At 47.6% G+C, this 23,297-nt stretch overlaps 1 long non-coding RNA gene across 1 annotated transcript in view; it reads right to left on the bottom strand.

Annotated features, from left to right (window-relative positions):
* Window positions 1-5,823: 5,823 nt before the first annotated feature.
* Window positions 5,824-23,297, bottom strand: part of LOC123133633 (uncharacterized) — a 21,899-nt gene continuing 4,425 nt past the window's right edge. Inside the window, exons 2-3 of the long non-coding RNA XR_006465328.1 lie at window positions 22,842-22,843; window positions 5,824-5,953 (exon numbers count right to left, since the gene is read on the bottom strand). This is a non-coding gene — a long non-coding RNA (uncharacterized lncRNA). The remainder of the gene's footprint in view (window positions 5,954-22,841; window positions 22,844-23,297) is intronic.

Here is a 23,297-nt window from a genome sequence, read left to right as displayed (position 1 = left end):
AATTTATTTATAGTATGTGCTTCATATATAGTTGAACTAGCTAGTTGATTTAATAAACTACTTTATTTTACTATATATACAAGTAGTTTATTTTTAGTAAGTACTACTTTATTTATTTATAATAAGTGCTTAGTAGTTGAACTAGTTGATTTAATTAATAAAACTACTTTATTTAACTATATATAGAAGTAGTTCCCGCATCGACGTCGATGATGCCTATCCCGCATCCTCGTTGTCGTCGACTCGGCGGTGGAGGCCTGCTGGTATATTGAGGTGCTACCTTCCGGGGGACGTAGGTTGGTGAGGAGGCAGCCCGTTGTTGACACGATCCTTGTTTGGTGGCGGTCGCGTGGGCCAGTGACGGTGCCGAGGCTTCCGGACACCGCGGAGGTGGTACGTCACCGTATCAGCGAGGAGGACGAGTACGTCCGTCACTACATGGTTGCATTGGAGGGCAGGTTCGACAATACCTGGCAGGTTCTTCAGGGATCTCATTGGAGCTATGATCCTGTGATGGTTCCTTATCTTTGGGTGTCCACCGCTCGCGACGATACCCGTCGGGCGCTACGGTTCTAGCTGTATTAGCGATGCTATATGTATGATAGTATTCGAGGAGTATTAGTGATAATATTCGACGATGTATGGACACAAGAGATGATATATTTTCGGTTATAATTGAATGCATGCTAATTTGAATATTACTTTATTTTATGATTTGGTTTTGCTTATTGAATGCTCATATTGGAAAAGTACTCCTACTTTGAATGCTAAAATTGAAGAGCACTCTATGCAAAAATCTAGGAGCCCCCTCCATCATCCACGTCGTCGTGGGGGTAGCTTCTCCTTCATTCCCGTGTGCTAGACAATTTAGTGTCATAATGCACTCGGGAATGAAAGGAGGAGCTACCATCACCGATAGTCAACCTGTGATTAATAATAATGATCTAATTTAGGTTTTTTAGTACATATATTTAGTTGTATAAGCTTAATATTTGAATTATGAACATAGGCCGAAAATGTCGTACTCGGACGACGAAAATCGCCCGGGGGAGTGCGACTGGTGCCACGACGACCGAGGTATGTGCGACAGGTTCCTTGAGTGGGACGAAGATCGGTGCTTCAGCATAAAGCTCGAGGAGACCTTCGATGTTCATACGGTACGCAACGACGACTATACTTTTTTTTTCGTAATTAAGCACGACTTCAACTATTTTAACGTGTATTTTTCATCTTTTCCAATTCAACTAGCTTATCCCATGCTATGCAAGACGATATGTCTTGGAGAGGATGGGTTTTGAAGACCATGAAAGTATGGAAACCAAAAAAAATCACCTAAGGACCCATCATGGTGTGGATTTTGAAGTAAAGTTGTACAATGCTGAGAGTGTAACCCTTTTTGGTTGCAAAAATTGGGAAGCAATATGCAAGATGTATGGTTTTGATGAGGGTATACTTGTCACCATGGATCTTTGTGATCCTACAATCGAGAAAGACAATATGGACATTTGGGTCCTTGTGGATACACCTCCAATTCTTCCCCCATGTGAGCTTAACATAGTTATTAAGTAATTTATATGGTTTTGACAGGAAATAGTTAAATTGCCGTCTGTGGATTACAGACGGCAAAGACGTAAATCCAGACGGCAAAGAGTTTGCCATCAGGAAGTAGACGGCAAAGTCAGACGGCAAAGGTAAATCGGCAAAAATACTTTGCCTTCTGCTATTTTTTCTGCATGACGGCAAAGATTTTGCCGTCAGTCTATACTGTTTGCCGTCAACTAGACCGTCCAGACGGCAAAGAAAAGTAACCTAATAGACTAACGACCCTAATGGACGGCGTCAATGTTTTGCCGTGAGCCAGATTAATTCTTTGCCGTTAGGCAGAAACATCACAGACGACAAACCGTTCTTTTTTATTAAAAAAAATTAGATCAACAGTCTCGTCAACGCACGTCCACATCATCTCGTACAAAGCTCGCCGGAGCAGAGATTCTTGCCGCCCACACGCGCCCAACAGCCAAGCTGCTCACCATGCCGACCTCACCGGAGAAGAGATGTTGGATGCGCCCGACCTCATCGGAGAAAAGCCCCGCTATTGGAGGGAGGCGATGCTGGATGGAGGCCACACCGGAGTGAGGAGGCGCCGGAAGGAGGAGGTCGCGCTCGCGCTGCATGCCGGAGTGAGGAGGCACCGGAGGGAGGAGCCCGCACTGCGCGGCCCCGCTGCTCACCGGATTGAGGAGGCCGCGCCGCTCACTGGCCCGCGCCGCGCCGCCCGCGCTGCTCGTCGGTGTGAGGAGGCGATGGAGGGAGGAACCCACGCCACTCACGCTGCTCGCCGGAGTGAGAAAGCCACGCTGCTCGCGGGAGTGAGGAAGCCGCCGTGCCGCCCACGCTGTTCACGCAGTCTGCGCCGTGCTGCTTGCCGGAGAGAGGAGGCGCTGGAGGGAGATGAAGCCAGAGGGACGAGGTCGCGCGAGGCCTCCGGTGTGGGGCGCTGGGGAACGGGCGGCGGCACGAGGCCTCCGGCGTGGGGTGCTGGAGAACGGGCGGCGCCGCGAGGCAGGAGGCCGGCAGCGGCTTCCATAGCGGGGATGGGGGACGGGGCCGGCTCGATGGAGGAGAGAGGACGGGGCCGGCTCGACGGGGATGGGGGACGGGGCCGACTCGAGGGAGGAGAGAGGACGTGGCAGTTGGAGGGGAGCGTGGCTGGGTGCAGGGTGGCCGGCGGCGACCGTGGTGGGGCTACTGGTGAGTTACATGAGAGAGAGAGATGCGTGAGACAGAGAATGTGGGGATAACGGAGAGAGAACGTGGTGGGGTCGGCTGAGGGTGAGAGAACGTGGGGGAGAGAGAGAGAACGTGTTGGGGGCGTGGGAGAGAGATGCAGCGTGGGGTGTGGATCGTGCCAGCTCATCGATCTGGGGGATCGATCCGCGAGGTGTGTTTCTTCTTTGCCGTCTGCAGTTTTTTTTACAGACGGCAAAGTACTTTGCCGTGTGCGGTTTCTATTACAGACGACAAAGAGTGCTCTTTGCCGTCTGTAATAAAACCGCATACGGCAAAGTTGTCTTAGCCGTCTGTAATAGAAACCGCATACGGCAAAGTTTTCTTTGCCATCTATAATAGAAATCGCAGACGGCAAAGTTATCTTTGTCCTCAGTCATTCTTTGCCGACAGCAGCTGACGGCAAATGTGCTCTTTGCTCTACCCCGATGAAAAGCTGACGGCAAAGATGCTCACTCGTTGATTTCTTCCGACCAACCATCAATGTCGAAAGAAAGGCAAGCATTTCAAAGGCGAGGCAGATCACCGGAAGAAGCCCGCCATGCGTACCGGTGATCATGTACTTGCTATGGTCAATGATTTACACGTAATCTTTAAAAAGGGTCCCGGCCGACTAGCTGTTCCGAGTGACGCTGATGGACACGCACCCATGTGGAAGAATAATTCTATATTTTGGGACCTACCCTACTGGAAAGACCTAGCGGTCCACTCTTCGATTGACGTGATGCACGTGACGAAGAACCTTTGCGTGAACCTGCTAGGCTTTTTTGGCGTGTATGAGAAGACAAAAGATACAGCTGAGGCACGGGAGGACCTGCAACGTTTGCATGAAAAAGACGGCATGCCTCCAAAGCAGTATAAAGGTCCTGCCAGCTACGCTCTTACCAAAGAAGAGAAAGAAATCTTATTTGAATGCCTGCTTAGTATGAAGGTCCCGACTGTCTTCTCGTCGAATATAAAGGAAATAATAAATATGGTAGAGAAAAAATTTCAGAACCTAAAGTCTCATGACTGCTACGTGATTATGACGCAACTGCTTCTGGTTGCATTTAGGGGGCTTTTACCAGAAAACGTCCGATGATTTTACCTGTGACAGGAGCGAACACTTCCTCGAAGTCTACACCTTGCTCTTGCACGTATCCTTTGGCTACGAGCCTTGCCTTATGCTTCACCAAGTTTCCTTCGGCATCTTTCTTGACCTTGTACACCCACTTGAGCCCTATGATTTTATGGTCATTGTGTGGATCCACGAGCTCCCATGTATTGTTGTCTCGGATCGATCCCAACTCCTCATCCATAGCACGACGCCAACACTCCTTCGTATTTGCGTCTTCAAATTTCGTCGGTTCCTCGACGCTAAGCAGACACTGTCGTCCTCTTCCTTTAATTTTCACAGGATTTACTTTTGGAAGTGCTTCCTTTGGATATAAATCCACCACTGGTCGAAGATGTACAGGTGTCGGCGGGCGTTCCCTTGTCTCCTGTACAGTCGAAGATGAGGAATCATCATCTGAAGTTGCCACACTTCTGTTTTCAGGCGATTGGAGCACCCTTGGGCTGGCTACACGTCCACCAGGTGAACCAGGTGAACCACGTGAGATTGGTGTACGTACAGGAGAACCAACAATCCCATGCACGTGGCCTTCTGGCCCTCCTGACGCAGCGTGAGGGCTACGTCCCTTCTGTCCAGCTGGGCTGGCTCCTCTGGACTCTGGCTCGAGTCCATCTTCAGGTCCATCAGTTAGGCCACTGGATGGGCCGCTCCCTTCTGACACGTTCTTTTGGCCAGCTGAGCGAGCGCTACCAGGGGCGCTGCGTGCGTTGCTGCCTGGCGTGCCGTACGCAGCTTCGTGCGCGTCGGCCGCCGCTGCTTCTGGCGCATGCCTCGCGCCATCGTTTTCTGCCGCGCCGCTCGCGATGCTCGAAGTCTTCGGTTGATCATCAATGTCTGCATGCTCGTAATCATCGTAAACATCGTTGAAAATTTCATCGGAAGACGGGTATACCGGCACGGTGGAGTTCCAATTCCATGACCTTGCTTCTTCAAAGACCACGTCGCGCGTCACAATCACCTTGTTGGTAGAGGGGTTACACGCACGGTATGCCTTTGTTCCCTTTTCATAGCCAACCAACACCATTGGAGTACTCCGATCAGCCAATTTGCTAGTATGCCCGGTCATTGTCTTCACATGCGCTACGCACCCGAAAGTACCAAGATGATCAACCGTAGGCTTCTGTCCGTACCATGCTTCGTACGGTGTCATCCCAACCACACTCTTGGTCGGAGCCCGGTTCAGCAAATAAACGGCCGTATTGACCGATTCACCCCAAAACTTGACCGGCATGCCTTTACTCTTCAACATGCTTCGTGCCATCGCCACGACGGTTTGGTTCCTCCGTTCGACAATACCGTTTTGTTGCGGTGAATATGGTGCCGTAAGATACCTCTTGATCCCTTGAGCTTCGCAAAATTCCGTGAATGCATGAGACTTGAATTCACCTCCCCGATCGGTGCGGAGGGCCTTCAGCTTGGCTTCAGATTCTACTTCAGCCGCCATCTTTATTATCCTGAAGGCTTGCAAAGCTTGGTCCTTTGTCTTCAACAACACGATCCACATGAATCTGCCGAAGTCGTCGACAACAAGCAAGAAGTATCTGTTTCCGGAAGGGGTGGCCGGTGTAATCGGTCCGCACAAGTCTCCGTGGACGAACTCAAGTGCTTTACTCGCTCTAAAGTTTCCCTCTCTTGGGAACGGGGCTCGCCTTTGTTTCCCAATGAGACAACTGTCGCACACTTGGTCGACATGATTGATGCACGGTAGACCACGTACCATCTTCTTTTGTCCAAGTTGCCGAAGAGGCTGGAAATTTAGATGACCGTAGCGCGTGTGCCACTTCCATGCCGAGTCATCTATGCTAGACAGGAGATAGACCGGATCCACACGATCCAAGTTGAGGACGTAGAGCCTGTTTGGTGACCTCTGCACCTTCATAATCAACATCATCTGATGATCATACCCCCATAGAAAGCCATCATCGAGCACAATCTTGCAACCACGCTCCTCGAGCTGGCCAAGACTTATGATGCTACTCTTTAGCTTGGGAATATAGTACACATCTGTGAGTACCTTGTGACCGCCATTCTTCAACTCAAACAGGACAGTACCTCGCCCTGCGATGTCAACGGTCCGTCCGTCACCGAACCGAACCGTGCCTCCCACCAAAACACTGAGCTCAGAAAACTGGTCCTTGTCGCCGGTCATGTGGTTGCTAGCGCCCATGTCGAGGTACCACACGTGCCTCGATGTGTTCATCCTCTTCTTATCGTGAAGATAAACTGCCTCCTCTATGAGCGTGACAACCTCTGTAGCCGGCGCCTTTGGAGCTGGACTATCCTCATCCATTAGCTCACATACTTCGACCATGAGCATCATGTCTCCATCATCGCCTCCTTTGGCCATGAGAGCTTTTTCCTTCGGTGGTTTCTTGCACTCCAACTTGAAGTGCCCCATGATGCCACAGTTGTGACACTTGATCTTGCGCTTGTCGAACTTTTTCTTCTTCGGAGCGCCGTCACCGGCGTTCTTCTTACTTTGTTCTTTTGGCGCACAATCTTGGCGAGTGTTGCTGCTAGAGCACTCGCCACCTCTCCGTGAGTCCAGCGCCAGCCACTGAGCCCGTGTGAGCATGACATTCTCATCATTCCTCCCATCGCCGAGACTGTACCGCATACGCTCGTCGTGAGCCTTGTAGCGTCCGACGAGATCGTCGACGGAGAGAGTCCCGAGATCGACACACTGCTCGATCGCCGTGACAATTTGCAGGTACCAGGGAGGGGCTGCGCGCAAGAACCGCCAGACAACCGAGGTCTCCGTAAGGTTTTCACCAAGCGCGCGGATCCGATTGACGAGAGTAGCCACCCGTGAAGCGAATGCATCCACGGACTCATTGTCGCCCATTGCCAAAGTCTCATAGTTCCTTAGGAGAGTTTGGAGATTGGCTTGCTTTACGCGGGTGTGTCCCTCAAACATGAGCTTCAAGGTATCCCACGCTTCCTTCGCCGTTTCTTTGGCGATCAGGTGTTGGAGGACATCCATCGGCATCACCGAGTAAATCGCCGACGCCGCCTGCCGATCCTTCCGGTGTTCGGCTCCCTCCTTGAACGCGTCACCTCTTGGGTTGACAGCATCCCATAGCTTGTTGGCGCGGAGACCACACTCCATGAGGGCCTTCCAGACCCCGAAGTTCTCGCGATCAAATCGTGGGTACGACGAACTCGCCGGAGCAGCAAATACTTTAGCCGCACCGGAGTACTCTGCCAGCTGCTTGGTCTTCTCGTCGTCCGACATGATCTCCCGTTACTAGAAGATCAACCTTGGTCTGATACCAATTGTTGGCACGGGCCCGACCTTGACGTTGCGATCCACCGAGTACTTCCCCGGTGAGACGCACGTACGAGCAAACTACGACCGATTACTTTCCGGTCGATCGAGTTGTAGCACACAACAAGCAACTAGACAGGCAAGTCGATCACTAGTAGAAAAGGGGGCAATGGTCCAGGCCGGGTCAGCCCATTAGTCCCGGTTCAATCCAGAACCGGGACCAATGGGGGCATTGGAACCGGTTCGTGAGCCCCGGGGGCCGGCCGGGCCACGTGGGCCATTGGTCCCGGTTCGACTGGACCTATTGGTCCCGGTTGGTGGGACGAATCGGGACCAATGCGCCTCGCTCCTGGCCCACCAACATTGGTCCCGGTTGGTGGCGTGAACCGGGACCAAAGGATGCCCTTTAGTCCCGGTTCGTGGCACGAACCAGGACCAATTAGTTGCCTATATATACCCCTCACCCGCGAGCAGAGCACTCCCAGTGCTCTGTTTTTCGTGGCCGGCGAGGGGAGAGCTCTGTGGTGCTCTAGCTCACCTCCTATGCACACGAGGTGTTCGATGGAATGCCCGAGCCACACTACTTAAGCTTTCTCCTCTCCAAGCTCGACCTCCAAGCTCCATTTTCCTCAATATTTGTCTAGGTTTAGCGGTCCGTCACGTCCCGTCCCCGTCTTCACCGCTGTCGATTGCCCGCGCCGATCTCGTCGCCGGCACCACCGTGGTGAGCCTCTTGTTCTTATCTTCTTTCTGAAAGGAAAAAAGTTCTTACTTGTATGTTTATATAGATACTTGTATAATTTTCTTACTTTTATTATTGCATCTTATATAGTGCGATGGTTTTGGTATCCGCCCCCGTCGGCCCTCGTCTTGTCTATGATTCAGATGTGGTATATATTATCTTTTCATAACTATTGGTTCATTTATTGTTTATGGCAATTATGCCAACCAACGTGACATAGATTTTATTTATCTAGGAGGTTGTTGAACCGGAAATTCCAACCGACCCTATTGTCGAGAGGTTAAATTTAGTTGAAGAAGAAAACAATTTGTTGAAGGAAAAAATTAGAAAAATTGAGGAGGAGAAGATGATATTGAAGTTGCATGTTGCGGATGTCGTCGATGATCACAAGATCAAGATGGATGCAATGCGCTTGAAGATTAGAAAGATTAGAAAATATGCCATTCATACCGAGGCTTGGTATCATTATGCCGTTGGATCAGTTGTTACATTGGTTGCGATTATGATCCATTTTTTTCGCATTGAAATGTTTTACATAGTTTCAGTGTATGGTTTAATTAATTTAGATGCTCTGCAGAGCTTTATGTTGTTAGATGAGAACTATGTATGTACTTTGGTTTTAATGTGAGGATGAACTTCTATTAATTTGGTCACTTAATTATCTATTCATGATGTTCTGTAATGATTTTTGACACACTTAATTATATATAATGCACGCAGATGAACCGACAATGGATGTACGGTTCAAGACACACCTCCGAGTACATTAAGGGCGTGCATGATTTTCTCGAAGTGGCTGAGGCAAACAAGCATAATGGTTTTATGTGTTGTCCGTGCCCTATATGTGGGAATACGAAGTCTTACTCTGACCGGAAAATCCTCCACACCCACCTGCTTTACAAGGGTTTCATGCCACACTATAATGTTTGGACGAGGCACGGAGAAATAGGGGTTATGATGGAAGACGGCGAAGAAGAAGAGTACGATGACAACTATGTGCCCCCTGAATACGGCGATGCTACTGAACATCAAGAGGAACCAGACGATGTGCACGATGATGCTGCAACGGGCGAAACTGCTGAAGATCAAGAGGAACCAGACGATGTGCCCGATGATGATGATCTCCGCCGGGTCATTGTCGATGCAAGGACGCAATGCGAAAGTCGAAAGGAGAAGCTGAAGTTCGATCGCATGTTAGAGGACCACAAAAAAGGGTTGTACCCCAATTGCGAAGATGGCAACACAAAGCTCGGTACCGTACTGGAATTGCTGCAATGGAAGGCAGAGAATGATGTGCCTAACAAAAGATTTGAGAAGCTACTAAAAATATTGAAGAATAAGCTTCCAAAGGATAATGAATTGCCCGACAGTACATACGCAGCAAAGAAGGTCGTATGCCCTCTAGGATTGGAGGTGCAGAAGATACATGCATGCCCTAATGACTGCATCCTCTTCCGCGGTGCGTACAACGATCTGAACGCATGCCCGGTATGCGGTGCATTACGGTATAAGATCAGACGAGATGACCCTGTTGATGTTGACGGCGAGCCCCCCAGGAAGAGGGTTCCTGCGAAGGTGATCTGGTATGCTCCTATAATACCACGGTTGAAACGTCTGTTCAGAAACGGAGAGCATGCCAAGTTGATGCGATGGCACAGTGAGGACCGTAAGAAAGACGGGAAGTTGAGAGCACCCGCTGACGGGTCGCAGTGGAGAAAAATCGAGAGAAAGTACTGAGATGAGTTTGCAAGTGAGCCAAGGAACATATGGTTTGCTTTAAGCGCGGATGGCATTAATCCTTTCGGGGACCAGAGCAGCAATCACAGCACCTGGCCCGTGACTCTATGTATGTATAACCTTCCTCCTTGGATGTGCATGAAGCAAAAGTTCATTATGATGCCAGTTCTCATCCAAGGCCCTAAGCAACCCGGCAACGACATTGATGTGTACCTAAGGCCATTAGTTGAAGAACTTTTACATCTGTGGAATGGAAACGGTGTACGTACGTGGGATGAGCACAAACAGGAGGAATTTTGTTGGAAATATGCCCTAGAGGCAATAATAAAAGCATTATTATTATATTTCCTTGTTCATGATAATTGTCTTTATTCATGCTATAATTGTGTTATCCGGAAATCGTAATACATGTGTGAATAACAGACACCAACATGTCCCTAGTGAGCCTCTAGTTGACTAGCTCGTTGATCAACAGATAGTCATGGTTTCCTGACTATGGACACTGGATGTCATTGATAAAGAGATCACATCATTAGGAGAATGATGTGATGGACAAGACCCAATCCTAAACATAGCACAAGATCGTATAGTTCATTTGCTAGAGTTTTCCAATGTCAAGTATCTTTTCCTTAGACCATGAGATCGTGTAACTCCCGGATACCGTAGGAGTGCTTTGGGTATGCCAAACGTCACAACGTAACTGGGTGACTATAAAGGTAGACTACGGGTATCTCCGAAAGTGTCTGTTGGGTGACATGGATCAAGACTGGGATTTGTCACTCCGTATGACGGAGAGGTATCACTGGGCCCACTCGGTAATGCATCATCATAATGAGCTCAGAGTGACCAAGTGTCTGGGCACGGGATCATGCATTGCGGTACGAGTAAAGTGACTTACCGGTAACGAGATTGAACGAGGTATTGGGATACCGACGATCGAATCTCGGGCAAGTAACATATCGATAGACAAAGGGAATAGCGTACGGGGTTGATAGAATCCTCGACATCGTGGTTCATCCGATGAGATCATCGTGGAGCATGTGGGAGCCAGCATGGGTATCCAGATCCCGCTATTGGTTATTGACCGGAGAGTCGTCTCGGTCATGTCTACTTGTCTCCCGAACCCGTAGGGTCTACACACTTAAGGTTCAGTTACGCTAGGGTTGTAGGGATATGTATATGCAGTAACCCGAATGTTTTTTGGAGTCCCGGATGAGATCCCGGACGTCACGAGGAGTTCCGGAATGGTCCGGAGGTAAAGATTTATATATGGGAAGTCCTGTTTCGGGCATCGGGACAAGTTTCGGGGTTATCGTATTGTACCGGGACCACCGGAAGGGTCCCGGGGGTCCACCGGGTGGGTCCACCTGTCCCGGAGGGGCCACATGGGCTGTAGGGGGTGCGCCTTGGCCTAATGGGCCAAGGGCACCAGCCCCACATAGGCCCATGCGCCTAGGGTTTGAAGGGATCAGAGTCCTAGGAGGGGAAGGCACCTCCTAGGTGCCTTGGGGGGGAGGGAAACCCCCCTTGGCCGCCGCACCCCTAGGAGATTGGATCTCCTAGGGCCGGCCACCCCCCCTTGGCCCTCCTATATATAGTGGGGGAGAGGAGGGACTTCATACCTGAACGCCTTGGCCTTTGGTTGCCTCCTTCTCCCTCTCCAACACCTCCTCCACCTCCATAGTGCTTAGTGAAGCTCTGCCGGAGTACTGCAGCTCCATCAACACCACGCCGTCGTGCTGCTGCTGGTGCCATCTCCCTCAACCTCTCCTCCCTCCCTTGCTGGATCAAGAAGGAGGAGACGTGGCTGTTCCGTACGTGTGTTGAACGCGGAGGTGCCGTCCGTTCGGCGCTGGTCATCGGTGATTTGGATCACGTCGAGTACGACTACATCATCACCGTTTTTTTGAAGGCTTCCGTGCGCGATCTACAAAGGTATGTAGATGCATCTAATCACTCGTTGCTAGATGAACTCCTAGATGATCTTGGTGAAACAAGTAGGAAATTTTTTGTTTTCTGCAACGTTCCCCAACAGTGGCATCATGAGCTAGGTCTATGCGTAGTTCTTCTTGCGCGAGTAGAACACAATTTGTTGTGGGCGTAGATTTGTCAACTTTCTTGCCGTTACTAGTCCTTTCTTGCTTCAGCGGTATTGTGGGGATGAAGCGGCCCGGACCAACCTTACACGTACGCTTACGTGAGACCGGTTCCACCGACTAACATGCACTAGATGCATAAGGTGGCTGGCGGGTGTCTGTCTCTCCTACTTTAGTTGGAGCGGAATCGATGAACAGGGTCCTTATGAAGGGTAAATAGAAGTTGACAAATCACGTTGTGGCTTTAACGTAGGTAAGAAAACGTTCTTGCTAGAACCCTAATTCAGCCACGTAAAACTTGCAACAACAATTAGAGGACGTCTAACTTGTTTTTGCAGCAAGTGGTCTGTGATATGATATGGCCAAAGTTGTGATGAATGATGAATGATCTATATGTGATGTATGAGATGTTCATGCTATTGTAATAGGATTCACGACTTGCATGTCGATGAGTATGACAACCGGCAGGAGCCATAGGAGTTGTCTTTATTCTTTTATATGACCTGCGTGTCATCAAGAAACGCCATGTAAATTACTTTACTTTATTGCTAAACGCGTTAGCCATAGTAGTAGAAGTAATAGTTGGCGAGCAACTTCATGGAGACACGATGATGGAGATCATGATGATGGAGATCATGGTGTCAAGCCGGTGACAAGATGATCATGGAGCCTCAAGATGGAGATCAAAGGAGCTATGTGATATTGGCCATATCATGTCACGTTTATTATTTGATTGCATGTGATGCTTATCATGTTTTGCATCTTGTTTACTTAGAACGAAGGTAGTAAATAAGATGATCCCTCATAATAAATTCAAGAAGTGTTCCCCCTAACTGTGCACCGTTGCGATAGTTCGCTGTTTCAAAACACCACGTGATGATCGGGTGTTTTATTCAGACGTTCACATACAACGGGTGTAAGACAGATTTACACATGCAAACACTTAGGTTGACTTGACGAGCCTAGCATGTACAGACATGGCCTCGGAACACAGAAGACCGAAAGGTCGAGCATGAGTCGTATAGAAGATACGATCAACATGAAGATGTTCACCGATGTTGACTAGTCCGTATCACGTGATGATCGGACACGGTCTAGTTTAACTCGGATCATGTAATACTTAGATGGATAGAGGGATGTCTAATCTAAGTGGGAGTTCACTAATAATTTGATTAGTTGAACTTAATCATCATGAACTTAGTCTAAAATCTTTGCAATATGTCTTGTAGATCAAATGGCCAACGTAGTCCTCAACTTCAACGCGTTCCTAGAGAAAACTAAGCTGAAAGACGATGGCAGCAACTATACGGACTGGGTCCGGAACCTGAGGATCATCCTCATAGCTGCCAAGAAAGATTATGTCCTACAAGCACCGCTTGGTGACGCACCCGTTCTCCCTGCAGAACAAGATGTTATGAACGCTTGGCAGGCACGTTTCGATGACTACTCCCTCGTTCAGTGCGGCATGCTTTACAGCCTAGAGCCGGGGCTCCAAAAGCGTTTTGAGAGACATGGAGCATATGAGATGTTCGAAGAGCTGAAAATGGTTTTCCAAGCTCATGCCCGGGTCGAGAGATATGAAGTCTCCGACAAATTCTTCAGCTGTAAGATGGAGGAAAACAGTTCTGTCAGTGAGCACATACTCACTATGTCTGGGTTGCATAACAGCTTGACTCAGCTGGGAGTTAATCTCCCGGATGATGCGGTCATTGACAGAATCCTCCAGTCGCTTCCACCAAGCTACAAGAGCTTTGTGATGAACTTCAATATGCAGGGGATGGAAAAGACCATTCCTGAAGTATTTGCTATGCTGAAATCAGCAGAGGTAGAAGTCAGGAAGGAAGATCAAGTGTTGATGGTCAATAAAACCACTAAGTTCAAGAAAGGCAAGGGTAAAAAGAACTTCAAGAAGGACGGCAAGGAGGTTGCGCGCCCGGCAAGCAAGCTGCCGGGAAGAAGCCAAAGAATGGACCCAAGCCCGAGACTGAGTGCTTTTATTGCAAGGGAAGCGGTCACTGGAAGCGGAACCGCCCTAAGTACTTAGCGGATAAGAAGGCCGGCAAAACAAAAGGTATATGTGATATACATGTAATTGATGTGTACCTTACTAGTGCCCGTAGTGGCTCCTGGGTATTTGATACCGGTGCAGTTGCTCACATTTGTAACTCAAAGCAGGGGCTGCGGAATAAGCGGAAACTGGCAAAGGACGAGGTGACGATGCGCGTCGGGAATGGTTCCAAGGTCAATGTGATCACCGTCGGCACGCTGCCTCTGCATCTCCCTTCGGGATTAGTTTTAAACCTTAATAATTGTTATTTAGTGCCAGCTTTGAGCATGAACATTGTATCGGGATCTCGTTTAATTGGAGATGGCTACTCTTTTAAATCTGAGAATAATGGTTGTTCCATTTTTTTGAGAGATATGTTTTATGGTCATGCTCCTATGGTGAATGGTTTATTCTTTATGAATCTCGAACGTGATGCTACACATGTTCATAATGTGAGTACCAAAAGAAGTAAGGTTGATAATGATAGTCCCACATACTTGTGGCACTGCCGCCTTGGTCACATAGGTGTCAAACGCATGAAGAAGCTCCATGCTGATGGACTTTTAGAGTCTCTTGATTATGAATCATTTGACACGTGCGAACCATGCCTTATGGGTAAAATGACCAAGACTCCGTTCTCAGGAACAATGGAGCGAGCAACCGACTTATTGGAAATCATACATACTGATGTGTGCGGTCCGATGAGTGTTGAGGCTCGCGGTGGCTATCGTTATGTTCTCACCCTCACTGATGATTTAAGTAGGTATGGGTATATCTACTTAATGAAACACAAGTCTGAAACCTTTGAAAAGTTCAAGGAATTTCAGAGTGAGGTTGAAAATCAATGTGACAGGAAAATCAAGTTTCTGCGATCAGATCGTGGAGGAGAATACTTGAGTCACGAGTTTGGGGCACACTTAAGAAAATGTGGAATAGTTTCACAACTCACGCTGCCTGGAACACCTCAGCGTAATGGTGTGTCCGAACGTCGTAATCGCACTCTGTTAGATATGGTGCGATCTATGATGTCTCTTACCGATTTACCGCTTTCTTTTGGGGCTATGCTTTAGAGACTGCCGCATTCACTTTAAATAGGGCTCCGTCAAAATCCGTTGAGACGACACCGTATGAATTATGGTTTGGAAAGAAACCTAAGCTGTCGTTTCTAAAAGTTTGGGGATGCGATGCTTATGTCAAGAAACTTCAACCTGAAAAGCTCGAACCCAAGTCGGAAAAATGCTTCTTCATAGGATACCCAAAAGAAACTATTGGGTACACCTTCTACCTCAGATCCGAAGGCAAGATCTTTGTTGCCAAGAATGGGTCCTTTCTAGAGAAAGAGTTTCTCTCGAAAGAAGTAAGTGGGAGGAAAGTAGAGCTTGATGAAGTATTACCTCTTGAAACGGAAAATGGCGCAACTCAAGAAAATGTTCCTGAGGTGCCTGCACCGACTAGAGAGGAAGTTAATGAAAATGATCAAGATACTTCTGATCAAGCCCCTACTGAAATTCGAAGGTCCACAAGGACACGTTCCGCACCAGAGTGGTATGGCAACCCTGTCTTGGAAATCATGCTGTTAGACAATGGTGAACCTTCGAACTATGAAGAAGCGATGGCGGGCCCGGATTCCGACAAATGGCTGGAAGCCATGAAATCCGAGATAGGATCCATGTATGAAAACAAAGTATGGACTTTGACTGACTTGCCCGTTGAGCGGTGAGCCATAGAAAATAAATGGATCTTTAAGAAGAAGACAGACGCGGATGGTAATGTGACCATCTATAAAGCTCGGCTTGTCGCTAAGGGTTATCGACAAGTTCAAGGGGTTTACTACGATGAGACTTTCTCACCGGTAGCGAAGCTGAAGTCCGTCCGAATCATGTTAGCAATTGCCGCATTCTATGATTACGAAATATGGCAAATGGACGTCAAAACGGCATTCCTTAATGGTTTCCTTAAGGAAGAATTGTATATGATGCAGCCGGAAGGTTTTGTCGATCCTAAGAATGCTGACAAAGTGTGCAAGCTCCAACGCTCGATTTATGGGCTGGTGCAAGCATCTCGGAGTTGGAACATTCGCTTTGATGAGATGATCAAAGCGTTTGGGTTTACACAGACTTATGGAGAAGCCTGCGTTTACAAGAAAGTGAGTGGGAGCTCTGTAGCATTTCTCATATTATATGTAGATGACATACTGTTGATGGGAAATGATATAGAACTCTTGGACAGCATCAAGGCCTACTTGAATATAAGTTTTTCAATGAAGGACCTTGGAGAAGCTGCTTATATATTAGGCATCAAAATCTATAGAGATAGATCGAGACGCCTCATAGGTCTTTCACAAAGCACATACCTTGATAAGATATTGAAGAAGTTCAATATGGATCAATCCAAGAAGGGGTTCTTGCCTGTGTTACAAGGTATGAAATTGAGCTCAGCTCAATGTCCGACCACGGCAGAAGATATAGAAGAGATGAGCGTCATCCCCTATGCCTCAGCCATAGGTTCTATTATGTATGCCATGCTGTGTACCAGACCTGATGTTAACCTTGCCGTAAGTTTGGTAGGAAGGTACCAAAGTAATCCCGGCAAGGAACACTGGACAGCGGTCAAGAATATCCTAAAGTACCTGAAAAGGACTAAGGAAATGTTTCTCGTTTATGGAGGCGACGAAGAGCTCGTCGGAAAGGGTTACGTCGACACTAGCTTCGACATAGATCTGGATGACTCTAAGTCACAAACCGGATACGTGTATATTTTGAATGGTGGGGCAGTAAGCTGGTGCAGTTGCAAGCAAAGCGTCGTGGCGGGATCTACATGTGAAGCGGAGTACATGGCAGCCTCGGAGGCAGCACATGAAGCAATATGGGTGAAGGAGTTCATCACCGACCTAGGAGTCATACCCAATGCGTCGGGGCCGATCAAGCTCTTCTGTGACAACACTGGAGCTATTGCACTTGCCAAGGAGCCCAGGTTTCACAAGAAGACAAGGCACATCAAGCGTCGCTTCAACTCCATTCGTGAAAATGTTCAAGATGGAGACATAGAGATTTGTAAAGTACATACGGACCTCATTGTAGCAGATCCGTTGACTAAACCTCTCCCTAGAGCAAAACATGATCAACACCAGAATTCCATGGGTGTTCGATTCATCACAATGTAACTAGATTATTGACTCTAGTGCAAGTGGGAGACTGTTGGAAATATGCCCTAGAGGCAATAATAAAAGCATTATTATTATATTTCCTTGTTCATGATAATTGTCTTTATTCATGCTATAATTGTGTTATCCGGAAATCGTAATACATGTGTGAATAACAGACACCAACATGTCCCTAGTGAGCCTCTAGTTGACTAGCTCGTTGATCAACAGATAGTCATGGTTTCCTGACTATGGACACTGGATGTCATTGATAACGAGATCACATCATTAGGAGAATGATGTGATGGACAAGACCCAATCCTAAACATAGCACAAGATCGTATAGTTCATTTGCTAGAGTTTTCCAATGTCAAGTATCTTTTCCTTAGACCATGAGATCGTGTAACTCCCGGATACCGTAGGAGTGCTTTGGGTATGCCAAACGTCACAACGTAACTGGGTGACTATAAAGGTAGACTACGGGTATCTCCGAAAGTGTCTGTTGGGTGACATGGATCAAGACTGGGATTTGTCACTCCGTATGACGGAGAGGTATCACTGGGCCCACTCGGTAATGCATCATCATAATGAGCTCAGAGTGACCAAGTGTCTGGTCACGGGATCATGCATTGCGGTACGAGTAAAGTGACTTGCCGGTAACGAGATTGAACGAGGTATTGGGATACCGACGATCGAATCTCGGACAAGTAACATATCGATAGACAAAGGGAATAGCGTACGGGGTTGATAGAATCCTCGACATCGTGGTTCATCCGATGAGATCATCATGGAGCATGTGGGAGCCAGCATGGGTATCCAGATCCCGCTGTTGGTTATTGACCGGAGAGTCGTCTCGGTCATGTCTGCTTGTCTCCCGAACCCGTAGGGTCTACACACTTAAGGTTCAGTTACGCTAGGGTTGTAGGGATATGTATATGCAGTAACCTGACTGTTGTTCGGAGTCCCGGATGAGATCCCGGACGTCACGAGGAGTTCCGGAATAGTCCGGAGGTAAAGATTTATATATGGGAAGTCCTGTTTCGGGCATCGGGACAAGTTTCGGGGTTATCGGTATTGTACCGGGACCACCGGAAGGGTCCCGGGGGTCCACCGGGTGGGTCCACCTGTCCCGGAGGGGCCACATGGGCTGTAGGGGGTGCGCCTTGGCCTAATGGGCCAAGGGCACCAGCCCCACATAGGCCCATGCACCTAGGGTTTGAAGGGATCATAGTCCTAGGAGGGGAAGGCACCTCCTAGGTGCCTTGGGGGGGGGGGGAGGGAAACCCCCCTTGGCCGCCGCACCCCTAGGAGATTGGATCTCCTAGGGCCGGCCACCCCCCCTTGGCCCTCCTATATATAGTGGGGGAGAGGAGGGACTTCATACCTGAACGCCTTGGCCTTTGGTTGCCTCCTCCCTCTCCAACACCTCCTCCACCTCCATAGTGCTTAGCGAAGCTCTGCCGGAGTACTGCAGCTCCATCAACACCACGCCGTCGTGCTGCTGCTGGTGCCATCTCCCTCAACCTCTCCTCCCTCCCTTGCTGGATCAAGAAGGAGGAGACGTGGCTGTTCCGTACGTGTGTTGAACGCGGAGGTGCCGTCCGTTCGGCGCTGGTCGTCGGTGATTTGGATCACGTCGAGTACGACTACATCATCACCGTTTTTTTGAACGCTTCCGTGCGCGATCTACAAAGGTATGTAGATGCATCTAATCACTCGTTGCTAGATGAACTCCTAGATGGTCTTGGTGAAACGAGTAGGAAAATTTTTGTTTTCTGCAACGTTCCCCAACAAATTTAACCTAAAGGCATTGCTGTTCGTGACCATCAACGATTGGCCCGCTCTCAGTATCCTTTCAGGACAGACAAAGAAAGGATACCACGCATGCACGCACTGTTTACTTGACACTGATAGTATATACCTGGCAAGCTGCAGGAAGAATGTGTACCTGGGCCATCGTTGATTTCTTCCGACCAACCATCAATGTCGAAAGAAAGGCAAGCATTTCAAAGGCGAGGCAAATCACCGGAAGAAGCCCGCCGTGCGTACCGGTGATCACGTACTTGCTATGGTCAATGATTTACATGTAATCTTTGGAAAGGGTCCCGGCGGACTAGCTGTTCCGAGTGAAGCTGGGGGACACGCACCCATGTGGAAGAAGAAATCTATATTTTGGGACCTACCCTACTGGAAAGACCTAGGGGTCCGCTCTTCGATCGACGTGATGCACGTGACGAAGAACCTTTGCGTGAACCTGCTAGGCTTCTTGGGCGTGTATGGGAAGACAAAAGATACAGCTGAGGCACGGGAGGACCTCCAACGTTTGCACGAAAAAGACAGCATGCCTCCAAAGTAGTATGAAGGTCCTGCCAGCTATGCTCTTACCAAAGAAGAGTAGGAAATCTTCTTTCAATGCCTGCTTAGTATGAAGGTCCCGACTGGCTTCTCGTCGAATATAAAAGGAATAATAAATATGGCAGAGAAAAAGTTTCAGAACCTAAAGTCTCATGACTGCCACGTGATTATGACGCGACTGCTTCCGGTTGCATTGAGGGGGCTTCTACCGGAAAACGTCCGATTAGCCATTGTGAAGCTATGTGCATTCCTCAATGCAATCTCTCAAAAGGTGATCGATCCAGAAATCATACCAAGGCTAAGGAGTGATGTGGTGCAATGTCTTGTCAGTTTCGAGCTGGTGTTCCCACCATCCTTCTTCAATATCATGACGCACGTCCTAGTTCATCTAGTTGACGAGATTGTCATTCTGGGCCCCGTATTTCTACACAATATATACCCCTTTGAGAGGTTCATGGGAGTCCTAAAGAAATATGTCCGTAACCGTGCTAGGCCAGAAGGAAGCATCTCCATGGGCCATCAAACAGAGGATGTCATCGGGTTTTGTGTTGACTTCATTCCTGGCCTTAAGAAGTTAGCACTAGTAGAAAAGAGGGCTTTGGTCTAGGCCGGGTTAGCCCATTAGTCCCGGTTCAATCCAGAACCGGGATTAATGGAGGCATTAGTCCCGGTTCCTGAGCCCAGGGGGCCGGCCGGGCCACGTGGGCCATTTGTCCCGGTTCGTCTGGACCTTTTAGTCCCGGTTGGTGCCACGAACCGGGACTAAAGGGTGCGATGCCCATTAGTACTGGTTCGTGATAGTCCCGGTTGGTGCCACGAACCGGTACTAATGGGGTTTGAGGCATTAGTACCGGTTCATGGCACGAACCAGTACTAAAGGTCCCATTTTCAAATCTCTCTAGAATTTAGTAAAATGGGCATAACTTTTGCATACTAACTCGGATGAAAAAGTTTTTTATATGAAAAATCATCTACTCGAAAAGTTACATCCAAATTTAACCGGGGGAACCCCGTTAAACATTTTTAAAATCCTCAAAAACCTAACAGAAAAAAAGTTACGGGGCTTTTAAGATCTAGAGTGGAAAAAATCGAAAAAAAATCAAACTGTCTGGTCAAACAATGGTATAACTAATTACTCTAGAATATTAGTGTTACTAAATAATTATTTCAGTTATTTTGAATTTTGGTCAAATCTGGTCAAACTGTGGTCAAACTAATTATTCAAGAAAAAATAGTGTTATTAAATAATTATTGTTTTTTAAAACAATAGTTTCAAACTCAAACAGTGAAATGTGTCACTTCATGGTTACGCAAAATTCCTGAGGGTTAATAGGATTGACATCTTACTATTGTCAGGAAAACAACAAGTGCAGACTTGGAAACGAGGGAGAATAGAACCCGGAAGTTAAGCGTGCTCAGGCTGGGGGAGTGGGAGGATGGGTGACCATTCGGGAAGTTAGATGATTAGGAATGATGAGGGGTGATTAGAAGATTAGAGGATAAATTGAGTAGTGATGAGGGGTGGTGATTAGAGATTAGAGGTTAAAATAATTCAGAAATTTGAAAAAAAATTAAAAAAAAATTCAAAAAAAAATTTCAAAAAAGAAAAATCATAAAATTTCCTTTAGTCCCGGTTGGTGTTACCAACCGGGACTAAAGGTGGAGCTCCACGTGGCCGCGACCTTTAGTCCCGGTTCCAGTTTGAACCGGGACTAAAGGGGGGAGGCATTAGTAACGACCCTTTAGTCCCGGTTCAAGAACCGGGACTAAAGGCCCTTATGAACCGGGACTGATGCCCCCTTTTCTACTAGTGTAGGTCTCCCTAAATCGCGGTATGAGGGGAGACTGACTGGAAAAGGTACGCTTGGAAGGGACTCAATAATATGCAGGGGCGGATATTCTTGGTCTCAAGCACACTACACAGTTCTACAGAACTCTACCTTGGTGACCCCGTATGTCGATGAACACAAGAACAGTCTGCGCTCCAAACACCCGGAGCAGTGCGATGACTGGATTACATGTGAACACATCAGGACTTTCAGCAGTTGGTTGGAAGCACGTATCAGAGGTGACAACACTGTTTGTGATGAGCTGTACTTGTTGTCCAGGGGACCATCTTTGACTGTATTGATTTGGAAAGGATACGAGATAAACAGGAATACATTTTACACGATTGACCAAGATCAAAAGAGCACCAAAAAAACAGCGGTGTCCGCTTTGATGCAACAACCGAGAGGGGAAAGGACACATATTATGGTTAAATAGTGGACATATGGGAACTTGACTACGGACATGATTTTAAGGTCCCTTTGTTTAAGTGCAAATAGGTCAATCTGTCAGGAGGCGGGGTACAGGTAGACCCACAGTACGGAATGACAACAGTGGATCTGAAAAATCTCGGTTACACTGACGAACCGTTTATCCTAGCCAATGATGTGGAAAGGTTATCTATGTGAAGGACATGTCTACCAGACCGAGAAAGAAAAAAGATAAGGAAGCGAATACATCATACGATGATCCAAAGCGCCACATAGTTCTTTCAAGAAAAAGGGACATCATGGGAGTGGAGGACAAGACAGACATGTCTGAAGATTATGAAAAGTTTCATGACATTCCTCCCTTCAAAGTCAAGGCTGACCCCAGCATCCTGATAAACGATGAAGATTATCCATGGTTACGGCGCAATAAGCAAATGACACAAGCGAAGAAAAAGTGAAGACTTTCTCCCGCAACTATTATGATGATACCATGCCAACTTTGTAACTGACGAGTATGATACCATTGTCCGTTTTGTACATGCACATGCTATGTGGGTCAATTTATGATACCATGCCAACTTTCAACTTTTTCAGAGTTCATTTGAAATGCTTTAATGTCTTATGGTTCGGCCCTCGTAATAATTAAAAATAGCAACAATAAGTATTTTGTTATAAGTAGAAACAAAATAAAATAAATAAAGCAAGAAAGAAAACAAAAAAACAAAAAAAGTGTTTTCAAATTTGAAAACTAATGGCACTAACAGAAAGTTTAAAATTTTCCTAAAACTAAAAGCAAAAAGAATTGAAAAATAAAGCAAAAAACAAAAGAAAATAAATAATGCAGAAAACAAAACAAAAAAACAACAATAAGTATTTTGTTGTAAGTAGAAACAAAATAAAATAAATAAAGCAAGAAAGAAAACAAAAAAACAAAAAAAGTGTTTTCAAATTTGAAAACTAATGGCACTAACAGAAAGTTTATAATTTTCCTAAAACTAAAAGCAAAAACAATTAAAAAATAAAGCAAAAAAAAGGAAATAGATAATGCAGAAAAGAAAACAAAAAAACTGGAAAATAAAATAAAAATAGCAACAACAAGTAAAGTAAACAAAAAAACAAAAAAATGCCTCCTACTAGGCCCCCACAGCCTGAATACGACATGAAACCCTACTATGGGCCAGGATTCAGGCCCACAGTAGGCCCAGAAGGCCCATCAGGCAAAGCAATAGCAAGTAGGCCCGAAAGCCTGCGGTGGAGAGGAGCTCGAGAGTGGTGCGGCAGTGGGGCTTATAAACCACTGCGCGCCCCTCTCAACTAGCGAGGTGGGACTAAACTTTGGCCCCGACGCGGGCAGCACAGGGGCCTTTGGTCCCGGTTGGTGGCACCAACCGGGACTAAAGGGGGAGGCATTGGTTCCGGTTGGTGGCACCAACCGATACCAAAGGCCGCCGCTTCCCATCCTTTGGGCTGCCGAAAAAGAGGCCTTTGGTCCCGGTTGGTGGCACCAACCGGGAATAAGGGTGCATTAGTCCCGGTTGGATTCACGAACCGGGACCAATGGCTTTGCTATATAAGCAAACACTTTGCAAAAATTCAGAATCTCATCGCCAGTTGCCCCCGACGACGCCGACCCTCCTCGACGCCGCCAGGCTGCTCCACCTCGCCGTCGCCGCCGCCGCCGCCAAGGCCGCCGCCTCCCCGAGCCCGCGCTGTCCTTGTCGCCGGCCTCCCCGAGCACGCGCCCCGTCCCG

The sequence above is a fragment of the Triticum aestivum genome, chromosome 6B, assembly GCF_018294505.1.
Source record: "Triticum aestivum cultivar Chinese Spring chromosome 6B, IWGSC CS RefSeq v2.1, whole genome shotgun sequence".
Lineage (NCBI taxonomy): Eukaryota > Viridiplantae > Streptophyta > Magnoliopsida > Poales > Poaceae > Triticum > Triticum aestivum.
This window is presented reverse-complemented; position numbering and strand designations above follow the sequence as displayed.